At 41.9% G+C, this 13,484-nt stretch overlaps 1 long non-coding RNA gene across 1 annotated transcript; it reads right to left on the bottom strand.

The window, feature by feature from the left end:
* Nucleotides 1-702: 702 nt before the first annotated feature.
* LOC140481787 (uncharacterized) lies at nucleotides 703-12,667 on the bottom strand. Its single transcript, XR_011961600.1, has 3 exons — nucleotides 12,390-12,667; nucleotides 12,149-12,281; nucleotides 703-962 (listed from the first exon to the last, which is right to left on the bottom strand). It is a non-coding gene; the product is annotated as an uncharacterized lncRNA (long non-coding RNA).
* Between the last annotated feature and the right edge of the window lie 817 nt (nucleotides 12,668-13,484).

The following is a 13,484-nucleotide window of genomic DNA, read 5'->3' as shown; positions in this document are numbered from 1 at the left end:
ATGACTGTCTGGCCATTGGGAAACCCTGACCTTTATACTCACCTGATATGCTCCTTTTGAAGTCCTCATTTCCAAAAGTCACAAAGCATGCCTAGCCTATTGACCTTACTGAACCAACCCATTGTGCGGTGTAAATGATTTGTGAGAATCTGCTATCTCTCCAGAGGCTATCTGTACCTACTGGTTGTGCTTCATTTTAGCTGTGCACTGGTGTGCAAAAGGATTCACCTCCTTGCAATGAGAACACGGCTAGCTCATGTTGGAGATACCTTCTTCTCCTTTATATAATGCCCTCCACATCTTGCCCTTTGACCATGATCATTCCATCTTTTGGACCCCTCTTGAGGAAAGTGACCATAATGTTTCGTTTCCAGCTGATAAGCTAAGCTGAGAAAGCTTCCAACAGTGAGTAAATACAACTTCATTGATTTTTTAAAAATTAAAAACAACACATTAAGATAATATTTTTGGTACAAACTCAAAGGACATACATTGAATGAAAGAGAAAATTACTATTTGAAGTATCAGTGCTGACACTCAAGTTCGTAAAAACTTTATTTCATTGATGATTTGAATGACACAGTCAATATTATAATCAGCTAAGATGTTTTATTGTTTTTACTGATCTAAATACAAAAATCAGATAAAGAAAAGTGTGAATCTGATCATATAGTGTTGAACTCAACATGAAAATACCTCAGATACAGAAAATACTGATGCCAATGATAACATGGCATATATCTTTGATACAGTCAAAAAACAATCATTGACCCTTATTGAGTGAAGCCACCTTGAGAATCTTTCTGTCTACAGATCTTTGAGAGATCCTATTTTGGAAAAGGAATTTCTTCAGTTCTTAAAGTCATAGAGATATACAGCACAGAAATAGATCCTTCTGTCCAACTCGTCGATGTCGACCTGATATCCTCAATTAATTTAGTCTTCTCTGTGAAGATGTTATACTGGTGAAAGACAACTGAACATTTACTTTGAAAATAACTTTTCAGATAACAGAAACATTAATAGATTTCAGTTTTAAGATTTCAACAAAAACTTTTACAGTAACGGAGATTTGCAATAACTTTATTAACAATGGGTGCAATGAGGCAACATGGTAAGTGTAGTATAAGGAGATGAAAAGGATAACAATCATGCAAATTCAGATAATTACCAACACTTCAAGTGCCTATCAACAATCAAACAATGCAACAAAATACACTTATACCATTCTTCCCACTAGAAACATTCAGGTTTTGAGATCCTTTTGATGTATCAGTAAATTGGCAGACATGGAAAACACAACTCCTAAGACTTTTAACAATTTTAGAGCATTGATAGTCAACCCAAGCATAAAGCAGATTAAGATACTTCTCTACTATATGTGAACAACATCAGATCATGTCTTACACTGACAACAGCTCAATGAGAGGCAAATTACATTTGGGGATCTCCAAAGAGCTTTTGATCAATATTTCACTTCAAGAACAAATAAGACAATGGAAAAATCTCACTTCAACAACAGGTATCAACTTCCACGTGAGTGTGTAAGTGGTTTCATTAACAATGGAGTCAGAGTGTTGTACAGCATCGAAACAGTTTCTTTGGCCCAATTTGCCCACGCCGACCAGATATCCTAAATTAATCTAGTCTCATTTGCTGGCAAATGACCGCTAAACCCTTCCTCTTGATATAACCATCCTGATGCCTTTTAAATGTTGTTATTGTTCCAGCCTCCACCACTTCCTCATTCACGCACCACTCTCTGTGCGAAAAAGTTGCCCCTGAGGTCTCTTTTAAAAATTACCCCTTTCACCTTAAACAAATTCCTTTTAGTTCTGGATTCCTCCCAGCACCCTATTTCCCTCATGATTGTATAAACTTCTATAAGGAAACATCCCAGCCTCCATTGCTCCAGGGAAAACAACCCCAGTCTATTAAGCCTCTTCCTGTAGCTCAAACACTCCAATGCTGGCATCATCCTTGTAAATCATTTCTGAACCCTTTCAAGTTTCATATCACCCTTCCTATGAAATTGCTGAATCTCTTTAATCAAAAGGAGAACCAACTCTAGGATATGTCATATGTACAGCAGTGGATTCAGGGTCTAGAAAACAGCTATAGAGTCATAGAGATACCAGATATCCCAACCCAATCTAGTCCCATCTGCCAGCACCTGTCCCATATCCCTCCAAACCCTTCCTATTCATATACCCATCCAAATGCCTCTTATATGTTGCAATTGTACCAGCCTCCACCACATCCTCTGGCAGCTCATTCCATACATGTACCACCCTCTGTGTGAAAAAGTTGCCCCTTAGGTCTCTTTTATATCTTTCCCCCTCACCCTAAACCTATGCCCTCTTTTAAAGTTCAATTTATTGCAAATCATTCTCCAGAATATGTTGACTATTTGAAGCTCAATAAACTGTCTAGCCAGAAGAGACAGAATTTTAATCTGAACAATATACAGCATGTGGCAACTTCAACACAAAATCCCAAACAATCTAATGCTCCAATGTATCAGTGAAGAAAAAAATATTCGGCTTTCTGGTGAAAGTGCACTCATTGTAGCAAAAGAGGTCGCTTCTTGTTGGTGTGCTACAGTCTGAAGGACAAATCAAGTGACAAATTAAATCATTTCCAAACTAACATATATATTCACACCTAGCAACAAAATCTTGAAGAACATTTAAATATTGCAAGGAAACAAGCTTCATATGAAGAACAATATCATTTAGATGGACTATTTCATTTCATCCTGGGGAATTAACAATGATATCTGATCCTAATAATGGAATAGAGGATATAATAACCACTTTGTACTTCTCATGCATTCCTGCAGTTACATCACCACACGTTTTCACAGGCAGATCAATTGAATTTCTGATCTAATGGAATCCAGCAGAGAAAAAAGCACAAAAATCATTAATTTTACCTGAAATGCTTGAATATCTTCTGAAAGATTTTCCTTTTCCATCTATCGTCACAGATAAATCAAATAAAGACCTCAGGAGGAGTGGGATGAATGAAGGCAAAATGTACAGTAAGTAGCAGTGGATTAAATGGATCTCAAAACTTGAAAGATTCTGGTGTAAAAGGAAGTAATCGAGGTGATTAAATTTGAGAACATATGTTACTGTTCACCTACATTTATAATAAGGGGAAAAAGTCTGGGGAAGCATATTTTTAAAGGACTTAAGGATCGTGGAGCAACCTTGAGATAGTGTCATGGAGCTACACACCTCTGGGTTAAAAAAAACAGTGTGAACCCTGAAGGAACAGGCTGGAACTCTCCACCAGACAAGGCTTCAGCATGGATATGAACACATGAAGAAGATAGATAACTGCTGACTTACTGTAACCCCAAGTGGGAGCCTGGTACATCAATAATTACCAATGTACAGGAGTAATCAGCACTCATGTGTAATAAATGCCGCTACTTTGAATTCTAAGAATTAAGATGTTACCTTCTCCTTGACCAGTCTGTAAATAACCCAAATGTTCCATCAAATCATACATGGAAAGGTGCCTTTTTGAGGTTTTGGGTTCATTTAAATCTGGCAGATGGGAATGTGGCCTCTGCACATTTTTTTAAGACTCCAAAATTAGTACAAATTATTTACTTTGGTTTGTATTTGTGGTTTGAGAGGTGGAGGCTGGGTTGGCATTGTCTTAGCTTATTTTTGTAAGTCCCAGGAGAGCAAACCCCGACGAACAAGTCAACAGTTTGCTGTTTTGTGGGTCTCCTTTGGTTCAATCACCAACGGAACTGACTGAGCAGCATGCACTGGAAATAAATATGTATCGCCATTAGTTACTGTATGGCATTGCTTGGAACAGGCATTTATTAGGATAACAGAAAGATTAGTTGGCTGCCTGTAAATCAGAATGTAGACAGTGGAGACCACAGCTAGGAAATAAATTTAGGATTTACTAGATCAGATCTCATTAATCATTGAAGATAGATTACACTGTGCAGAAATTATGAATTTTAGTAAATATATTGTCATAATTACATGTAAATTGCAAATATGGGTTTAATGATGTCCAATTAATAGATGACAGGAAATTGCTAACAACATATTTGAAAATGTATGGGTAACCTCTCCGTCATAACATAAAACGTAATTATACAAATGTGAAAGGCTATATTTCTTACTGGTATTTAGAGCAAGTAAATAAATAGTATTGACACTGGGATTACACATGTTTGTTCTTCTACCCTGCCAGAAAAAAATGCAATTAAAAGCACCCCGGCATATTTTGAATTCCCATATGGAATCTCCAGTTTCTGGAACTAGTTAAACAAAGCCCTAAAGCTCATACATCATTTTGTGGCCAACAAAGTAACCATGGATGTTGGTTATTCCAGGAAATGCTAATGTAAGTGGTACATAACTTAATTTGAATATGAATGCATGTAATAAAAACCTGGATCAAGCTTAGTTTAAAGAAGCTGTAATGAGCCAAATTAACAAATGAAAAGAAATAACCTTTAGAGCATCTAATTGAAAATTCATTCTAACTTGTAATGTTACTGACAATTAATCCAGAAGTTGAAACAGTAATCTGGGGGAATCTAAATTCATAAACCATCAAAGCAGATTGAAATGTAAAGAACCCAGAACTAAAAGAAACGAACAGTAAGAGTAAGCATGAAGTTGCTGGAATATCACAAAAACTCAGAAGGTTATTTAATATCATTTTGGGAAGGAAACCTGCCATTCTAGCATGGGCTGGTCTGGATGAATCTCCAGTTATATCAAAAGCACAGACATAACCAGTGGTTCTCATGAACACTGTCATCCACAATATTTATCAATAATTTCTCAAAGTTATAAGCTGCAGAAAGTCTAATGCTGTTGCAATAACTGCATAGAGGCCAGAATCTCTTTACCAAGTGACCCTTTATTTACTTGTGCATATTATACTGACTGTAGCTAGCCAGTTCTAAGTCAGTTCCTAAAACTGTGGAGAGTCTAATCTCTTGTTTATATTTTTTTTTGCTGTGTGATCAAAACAGTGAGACACTCCTGTTTATTTTTTTTTCCACACTACCGCCGAACTGCGGTAGTGCTTATTATTTTTTTTTTCCCACCACCCATGGTGTGTGTGTGCAGGTGTGAGACACAGTGAAGGACACAAGGTGCACGAGTCTTTATTCAATTGAATTGTATTGCGGTCACTTACAACGTAGTCAGCACGATTCGAACTTGTACAGGGAAACCCCCAGGGATTTCGGCTTCATCACCTTAACCACTCGGCCATGGCTACACACGCAGCCTCTCTTGTTTATATTTTTTTTTCTTCTTTTTTTTATCTTTTTTCTTCTTTTTTTCCTTTTTTTTTATTACCCCCACACTACCGCCTAAGTGCGGTAGTGCTTATTTTTTCCCCTGCACCCATGGTGCGTGTGTGCAGGTGTGAGACACAGTGAAAGACACAAAGTGCACGAATCTTTATTCAATTTCCACCACCAGGAAGATAGGAAAAACACCCAAGTGGCCAGCGACAAGCACTGCCCCTCAAACCACAGGGCAATGCTGTGTGAACAGAAACAGTGAAGGGAAGGGTAGGGACTAAATCAAAATAGAGTTGGACGGGGAAATAATGCACTCCACTCCCTGCGGCACCCACCTCTCCCTGAACGACTCCAGGGTGTTGGTGGACACCGCGTGCTCCTTCTCCAAGGACACCCGGGCTCTAACGTAACCACGGAAGAGGGGCAGGCAGTCGGCCCCTCTCTTGTTTATATTTTTTTTATTTTTTTTTTTTATTTTTTTTTTTTTAACCAACTAAGCCAGAATGTCATGTTGACACTCCTGTTTATTTCTATCTTTTTTTTTTGTAGGGAAGGAAACACTCAAGTGGCCAGTCACAACTCCAGGGTGTCAGTGGACACCCGCGTGCTCCTTCTCCAAGGACACCCGGGCTCTAACGTAACCACGGAAGAGGGGCAGGCAGTCGGCCCCTCTCTTGTTTATATTTTTTTTTTTTTTTTTAGCGGTGGAGGCAGGCCTCAGGCGAGTCCCAGGTAGGCCCTCGGTCGCTGTGGTGTGGGGCAGACCTGTTGGGGAGGGTCCCCAAGGCAAGTCCCAGGTAGCCCCAAAATTGAGTCCCAGGCAGCAGATGTAGAGGCAGGCCTCAGGCAGCAGCAGCGGTGGGGGCAGGCCCCTAGCAATTCCTGGGCAGTTCCTCGGTCGTAGTGGTTGGGGGCAGGCCTGTTGGGGAAGGCCCCCAAGGCAAGTCCCAGGCAGCCCCCAAAATTGAGTCCCAGGCAGCGGATGTGGAGGCAGGCCTCAGGCAACAGCAGTGGTGGAAAGTAGGCCTCCGGCAAGTCCTGGGCAGTTCCTCGGTTGCAGCTGTGGTGGAGGCAGACCTGTTGGGGAAGGCCCCCAAGGCGAGTCCCAGGCAGCGGTGGTGGAAGGCAGGCCTCAGACAACAGCAGCAGCAGTGGTGGAGGTCCTGGGGAGTGGCCCCAGGGCGAGTCCCAGGCAGCGATGGTAGAGACAGGCCTCGGGCAGCAGCAGCAGTGGAGGCAGGCCTCTCCAAAGTCCCAGGCAGCAGCAGGGAGGCAGGCCCCAAGCAGCAACAGGAACAGTCCTCGCACGGTCACAGTCACAAAATGATCCAATCTCCAAAGGGAAGGAAACACTCAAGTGGCCAGTCACAACTCCAGGGTGTCAGTGGACACCCGCGTGCTCCTTCTCCAAGGACACCCGGGCTCTAACGTAACCACGGAAGAGGGGCAGGCAGTCGGCCCCTCTCTTGTTTATATTTTTTTTTTTTTTTATTTCTTTTTAACCCCCACACTACTGCCTAACTGCGGTAGTTCTTATTTTTTTTCTCCAGTTTATATGTTTTTTTTCTCCAGTTTATATTTTTTTTTTTTTTTTTCTTGCACAGTCACAGAATGATCCAGTCTCCAAAGGGAAGGAAACACTCAAGTGGCCAGTCACAACTCCAGGGTGTCAGTGGACACCCGCGTGCTCCTTCTCCAAGGACACCCGGGCTCTAACGTAACCACGGAAGAGGGGCAGGCAGTCGGCCCCTCTCTTGTTTATATTTTTTTTTTTTTTTTTTCTTTTTTTTTTCTTACTCAAGTGGCCAGTCACAACTCCAGGGTGTCAGTGGACACCCGCGTGCTCCTTCTCCAAGGACACCCGGGCCCTCTCTTGTTTATATTGGTCAGCCAAGGCTTTTCTGATTGGCCCAGTTTAATAGTCCCAATCAAGGATCTCATAGTTAATGAGGTTCACCTAGTTCCAATCACTACTGCAATATGATGCAAATTTATACAAAGTGATAGTTCTTATAATAGATACACTGACAAATTGAACACCAACAAATGACTTTTTAAAAATTCCCTTTTGTGTGTCTGTGGCTGAACTAATATTTATTGTCCACCCCCAGTTGCCCTTAAGAAGGTGGTGGTGAGCTTCCTTCCTTAGCCACTGCAGTCTGTTTGGTTTAGGTACACCTACAGTGCAATCCGAGAGTGAGTTCCAGGATTTTGATCCAGCAGTACTGAAGGAACAAGTCAAGATGGTGAGTGGCTTGGGGGGAAGTGGTGTTATTGCAAACAATGATGTTTCTGCTGCCCTTATCCTTTTAGACAGAACTGCTTATGTGTTTGGAGGATGCTATCGAAGGCGTCTTAGTGCGCTTCTGCTGTGCGTCTTGCCAAACCCTGCACATTGCTGCTGCTGTTGAAAAATGAAGAAGGGCTTATGCCCGAAACATCGATTCTCCTGCTCCTTGGATGCTGCCTGGCCTGCTGTGTTTTTCCAGTACCACATTTTTCAACTCTGGTACTCCAACATCTGCAGTCCTCTCTTTCTCCACATTGCTGCTGCTACTGAGCTTCGATGATGGAGGGACTGAATGTGACGCCAGTCAAGAGGGTTGCTTTGTCCTGGATGGTATCAAGCTTCTTGAGTATTGTTGGAGCTGCACCCATCCAGGCAAGTGAGGAGTATTCCATCACACTGCTGACTTGTACCTCATAGATGTTGGACAGGCTTTGAGGAGTCAGGAGATGAGTTTCTCATTGCAAGATTCTTAACCTCTGACCTAGCTTTTGTAGCCACAATAGTTATGACTAATCCTGTTCATTTTATGAGTACTTAATATGTAAGCATGCAAAGTAAAGTAATGATGAAAGCTGTTTCTCTCACCACTGATGCCTTCAGACCTGCAAAGTACTTCCAGCATTTTCTGATGTTTATTAAGGATTTAGGTATGAGAGCTGAGCAAGCATTGAAGGTAGTTGGCACAATGGATGCTAAGAGTAAATAAATCATCATTACATGGGTTTCTTTCAGCATATCCTATCCTTTCTCTCTGACTCTTAGCTCTTCTTACTTATTCAGCTTCTCTTCTGTCCCAGCGTACAATCATCAAATCTTCCTGTCTGCCCATCTTTTGCATAACTCTTTCTCTCTGGGCTCTGTCTCCATCTATTTGGCTCAGCTGTCTTCCATCTGCACCCCTCCACCTTCAGTATAAACGCCAATTTGAACTAGCTGCCATCAGTTCCAATAAAGAGTCACCAGACTCAAAACATTAACTCTGCTTTCTCCCCACAAATGCTGAGAGACCTGCTGAGTTTCTCCAGCAATTTCAGATTTTATTTCAGATCTCTAGCAATAGCAGTTCTTTGTTTTGTTTTAAGATAAATGCTATGTTAGTCAGCATGGTTAGGCCAAGGACAGAATTTTTGCAATTTTCTCCAGTAGGAGGTCCCGATGAACTGGTGATACTACTGTAGACGAAACCCAAACTTAAATTGAAAATCAAGGAAATTTGGGCAATTATAAGAAATTCATAACAGCGATCTCTTATACTTCTCATGTAAATAACAAACCACTTAAGTTAATATATGCTTTGGTACAGCAGCAGCACTTGCCTGTCTAAATCAGAATGGCTTGCTTTTAACCCCTATACTGCAGACCTGAGCACGTTATCCAGGTTGATGCTTCTGTGCAGTATTGAGGAACGATCTTTGAGACATGACAACCGGGAACTGGGCCTGCGATAGGGTTAGGGTTAGACATGGGGTTTGGATTTAGTGTTAGGGTTAATGTTAGGGTTTGGGTGGGGTTAGGAGTGGGCTTGGGGTGGGCTGAGGGATTAAGTGTTGGAGTTAGGGGCTGATGCTACTTCTCCTGTTATCCCCAACCTGTTTAGATAGATTAGATTACTTACAGTGTGGAAACAGGCCCTTCGGCCCAACAAGGCCACACCGCCCCGCCGAAGCGTAACCCACCCATACCCCTACATCTACATCTACATCTACCCCTTACCTAACACTACGGGCAACTTAGCATGGCCAATTCACCTGACCTGCACATCTTTGGATTGTGGGAGGAAACCGGAGCACCCGGAGGAAACCCACGCAGACACGGGGAGAACGTGCAAACTCTACACAGTCGCCTGAGGCGGGAATTGAACCCGGATCTCTGGCGCTGTGAGGCAGCAGTGCTAACCACCGTGCCACCGTGGTTGCTCAGCCTTGTCACTTCATTATCCACACTCCAGGCACAGAAAAACATCTGGCCTTGGACCTGCAGCTCGAGGAAAGCTCCCCCTTGCCCAGAGAAAACCAATGGCTAGATGGCAGGAGAAGAATGATGAAGGAAGAGCAGCAGAGCTGTGGAAGCTGCTCTTTGTCAGCCCCAGCCTCCACCTTTGTTTTGCCCCCGGGCTCCCTGGCCCTCATAGCTACAGCCTTTGACCCCTTTTCATTCTAGCAGCTTTCCCCAACTCCTTCCTCTCCCACAGTCAGGGGAAAGGTAGAACACCTTCCCAGGGGAGGTCACATTGAAAATAAAACACTGTCTGCAAGTTTTTTTGAAAGAAAGGAGGTGTACATACAGTTGTGATGGTCTAGATGTGGGCGATCTGTGTATATGTCACTGCTGGCATCATTTTGTTCGAAACGCAGTGACATCAATGTTGCACCCTGGCACATTGATGTTAGCTGTGCATAGACAGACATGGCTGCAGCCTATTGTGATCAGCTGACATCACAACCCACACCTGTGATGCCCATTTTACTTTACAGGTAATCACTCGGCGCTGTCTGTCTTCAGGGATTTATCCAATTCTCTTTCACCAGCTACAGTCAAATTTGCTTCAAGCACCACGTCCTATTCTACCCACTCACTGCTCAAAGAAAGCGTTTTCTCAAATAGTCTTTGGTTCTTTTGCCTGCTGGATCTTGACCCCTCTGCAAAAGGACAGTATCTTCTGATTTACTCTGGGTCTATTGCTCATGATTTTGAACATTTTCATCAAACCTCTATCAAGATCCCTTCTTTAAGGAGGACGACGCTGGCTTCTCAATACAGCCTAATTACTGAAGTTACAAAAGGATTTTGATCAGATGGGCCAATGGGCTGAGGAGTGGCAGATGGAGTTTAATTCAGATAAATGCGAGGTGCTGCATTTTGGGAAAGCAAATCTTAGCAGGACTTACACACTTAATGGTAAGGTCCTAGGGAGTGTTACTGAACAAAGAGGCCTTGGAGTGCAGGTTCATAGCTCCTTGAAAGTGGAGTCGCAGGTAGATAGGATAGTGAAGAAGGCTTTTGGTATGCTTTCCTTTATTTGTCAGTGTATTGAGTACAGGAGTTGGGAGGTCATGTTGTGGGTGTACAGGACATTAGTTAGGCCATTGTTGGAATACTGCGTGCAATTCTGGTCTCCTTCCTATTGGAAGGATGTTGTGAAACTTGAAAGGGTTCAGAAAAGATTTACAAGGATGTTGCCAGGGTTGGAGGATTTGAACTATTGGGAGAGGCTGAACAGGCTGGGGCTGTTTTCACTGGAGCGTGGGGGGCTGAGGGGTGACCTTATACAGGTTTACAAAAGTATGAGGGGCATGGATAGGATAAATAGACAGAGTCTTTTCCCTGGAGTTGGGGAGTCCAGAACTAGAGGGCATAGGTTTAGGGTGAAAGGGGAAAGATATAAGATAGACCTAAGGAACAACTTTTTCACACAGAGGGTGTTCTGGAATGAACTGCAAGAGGAAGTGGTGGAGGCTGGTATAATTGCAACATTTAATAGGCATTTGGATGGATATATGAATAGGCAAGGTTTGGAGGGATATGGGCCGGGTGCTGGCAAGTGGGACTAGATTGGGTTGGGATATCTGGTCTGCATGGGCAGGTTGGACCTATCCATGCTGTACATCTCTCGGACTATGACTAAGTCTGTCATGTCTCAAAAAATCTGCCTAAATCTTCTTTGGACTCTCTCTCAAGGATTCCCATCCTTCCTAAAGTGCCAAATTGGACATATTTTCTCGTTGAGGGTGAACTATCCAACATAACCTCCTTGCTTTGTATCCGTACCTCACTTTATCAAGTTGAGGATTCCATATGTCTTCTACACATTTTCTAAACCTTTTTAGAGATAAAGATTTTTAGACATATATATCCTGATCTCCTTATTGAACTGTATCCTTAATTTATATCATAGAATCACTGCCTATAGTGCAAGTAGAGGCCATTCGGCCCATCGAATCTACACTGAACATCTGAAGACAGGATGTTGTCTTCACGAAGAAGAGTCTGTGATCACTTCTAACCATACAGTCATGGACAGATGCATCTGCAATAGATATGTTGGAGAGTACAAGGACTCTGTAGCTGGTTCCCTCATTACTACCACTGGTAGAGTCTTGCAGTTATGTTCTTCAGTCAGTAACAGTGTTGCTGAGCTATTTTTGGTGTTGGATATTGCTCTTTCTTTCACTGTTCGAGATCAAATCTAATCAGATTTTCACAGTTCTTCATAGTATAAACGTTTATCCTTTGGTAAATTAACTACAAGATTTTTGTTTGAAAGGTCAATGAAGAATAGAGGAGAGAAAGGTTAAAAACCTCCTGTCTTGACCTTTCTGACCTAGAAAACGTTGAACTTGAGCTTAATTTTAGTTGCTGATGTTGGAGTAATACTTATTTTGTTGTTAGTCATGGTTGTAAATTATTTTATAAACTATTTAATCTTTGTATCAGCTAAAGTACAGTCAACTATCCAGATTCTTTCACAACATTAGCCTGAAAAATCAGACCTGCATCGTTATTTGTGGTAAGATGTACATTTACATTATAGAATGTAGTGTATTGTGTTATCTTACCTTGCAGTTGTCTTTCATAGTCCTTTGTGGCTAGTTTCAGTTTGTCCAAGGTGACATTCCGCCAGGCTAATCCCCTTCTCCTCAGGGAATACAACAAAGTAAGTCTGCATACACTTGTATCCATCACTCTTATCTGTTCCAATGAACCACATGAGAGTAATATGACACTTCTACACAATAACTGTAAAAGAAAAGTGACTATGCATGATGGTGATACACAATTCCCCTGTGACTGGGTTACCTTGTTTTGTCACATCACCTTGGCTATCCAACTGTACTCTGCATCTGTCAATGCTGTCCTCTGACAGGTAAAAGAAACTTGCAGTCTGTTGACTGTTCCACAGTAAGCCAAACATATTTTTGCAAAATTTCTGGAGGTGTGCTATGATTTTGCCTGTGAAATCACCACAAAAAAACTAAATCTTATTTTTAAAATGGCAGGCTTGCCCTATGCTTAGCAATATGCATGCACTATCGTCTTCTCAGTCCTTAAACCCTAACATCTATCACCTCATTTAGAAAAACTGCAGCTGAGTGTCAAAAACACAGTGACACAAGTGTAAGAGACTGGCAGGTCGCTTGCTCACCAACCATCCTGCATTAATTTCGTAAGCAGGTTATCTGTTCCCTACTTTAAATTGCTATCCGACATGTGGGTATCACCAGGAAAATTAGTATTGACATCTGTGCTGATGTTCCTGGAAACAAATCTTTATAACAACAGCAGCCTTTCCTGTTAAGCTGAAGCAGTGAATTGTTAGCAGGTGGAATGGATTTTTAACTGCAGAGATTGAATCCAAGATAATGAGAGCTGATGTGGTAGCGTTAATCCAAATCCCCTTTTAACTCTTTACACATTGAATCAGATTGCATATTGACCTAATTCTTTCAAAACAGGCAATAAGAATCCTAGAAAATGGGGTTTTCCACAATGCTGTTACTGCTGAATGAAATAATCTGTACCACTGTTCATCATGCTGTGTAACCTCTCTACACTACTGTTCACTATGAGGTAGATTTGCTGCCTCTATCCTTTGTCAGGATAAAGACCTTCACAACTTGCTTGGTCATTGTTGTTAAGGAAAATAATTTGGTTATCTAAGGGGAACACGGTCTTGTCTTAGACAAGGTGCAGTTTATGCAAGATAGTAACTTGGTATAAGTTGCATTGATGTGACCATAAGAGAGCAGAACAGAAGTATGCCATTCAGTCTGTCAATGAGATCATGGCTGATCTGATAAGCCTCAACTCTACTGCATTTTCCCTGTAACCCCAGATTCCTTTACAGATTAAAAATCTGTCTATCTCAGACATTGATGTATTTAATAACCCAGC

This window comes from Chiloscyllium punctatum, chromosome 10 (genome assembly GCF_047496795.1).
Source record: "Chiloscyllium punctatum isolate Juve2018m chromosome 10, sChiPun1.3, whole genome shotgun sequence".
Taxonomy (NCBI): domain Eukaryota; kingdom Metazoa; phylum Chordata; class Chondrichthyes; order Orectolobiformes; family Hemiscylliidae; genus Chiloscyllium; species Chiloscyllium punctatum.
Note: the sequence above shows the minus strand (reverse complement) of the source record. Positions and strands in the feature narration are given on the sequence as shown.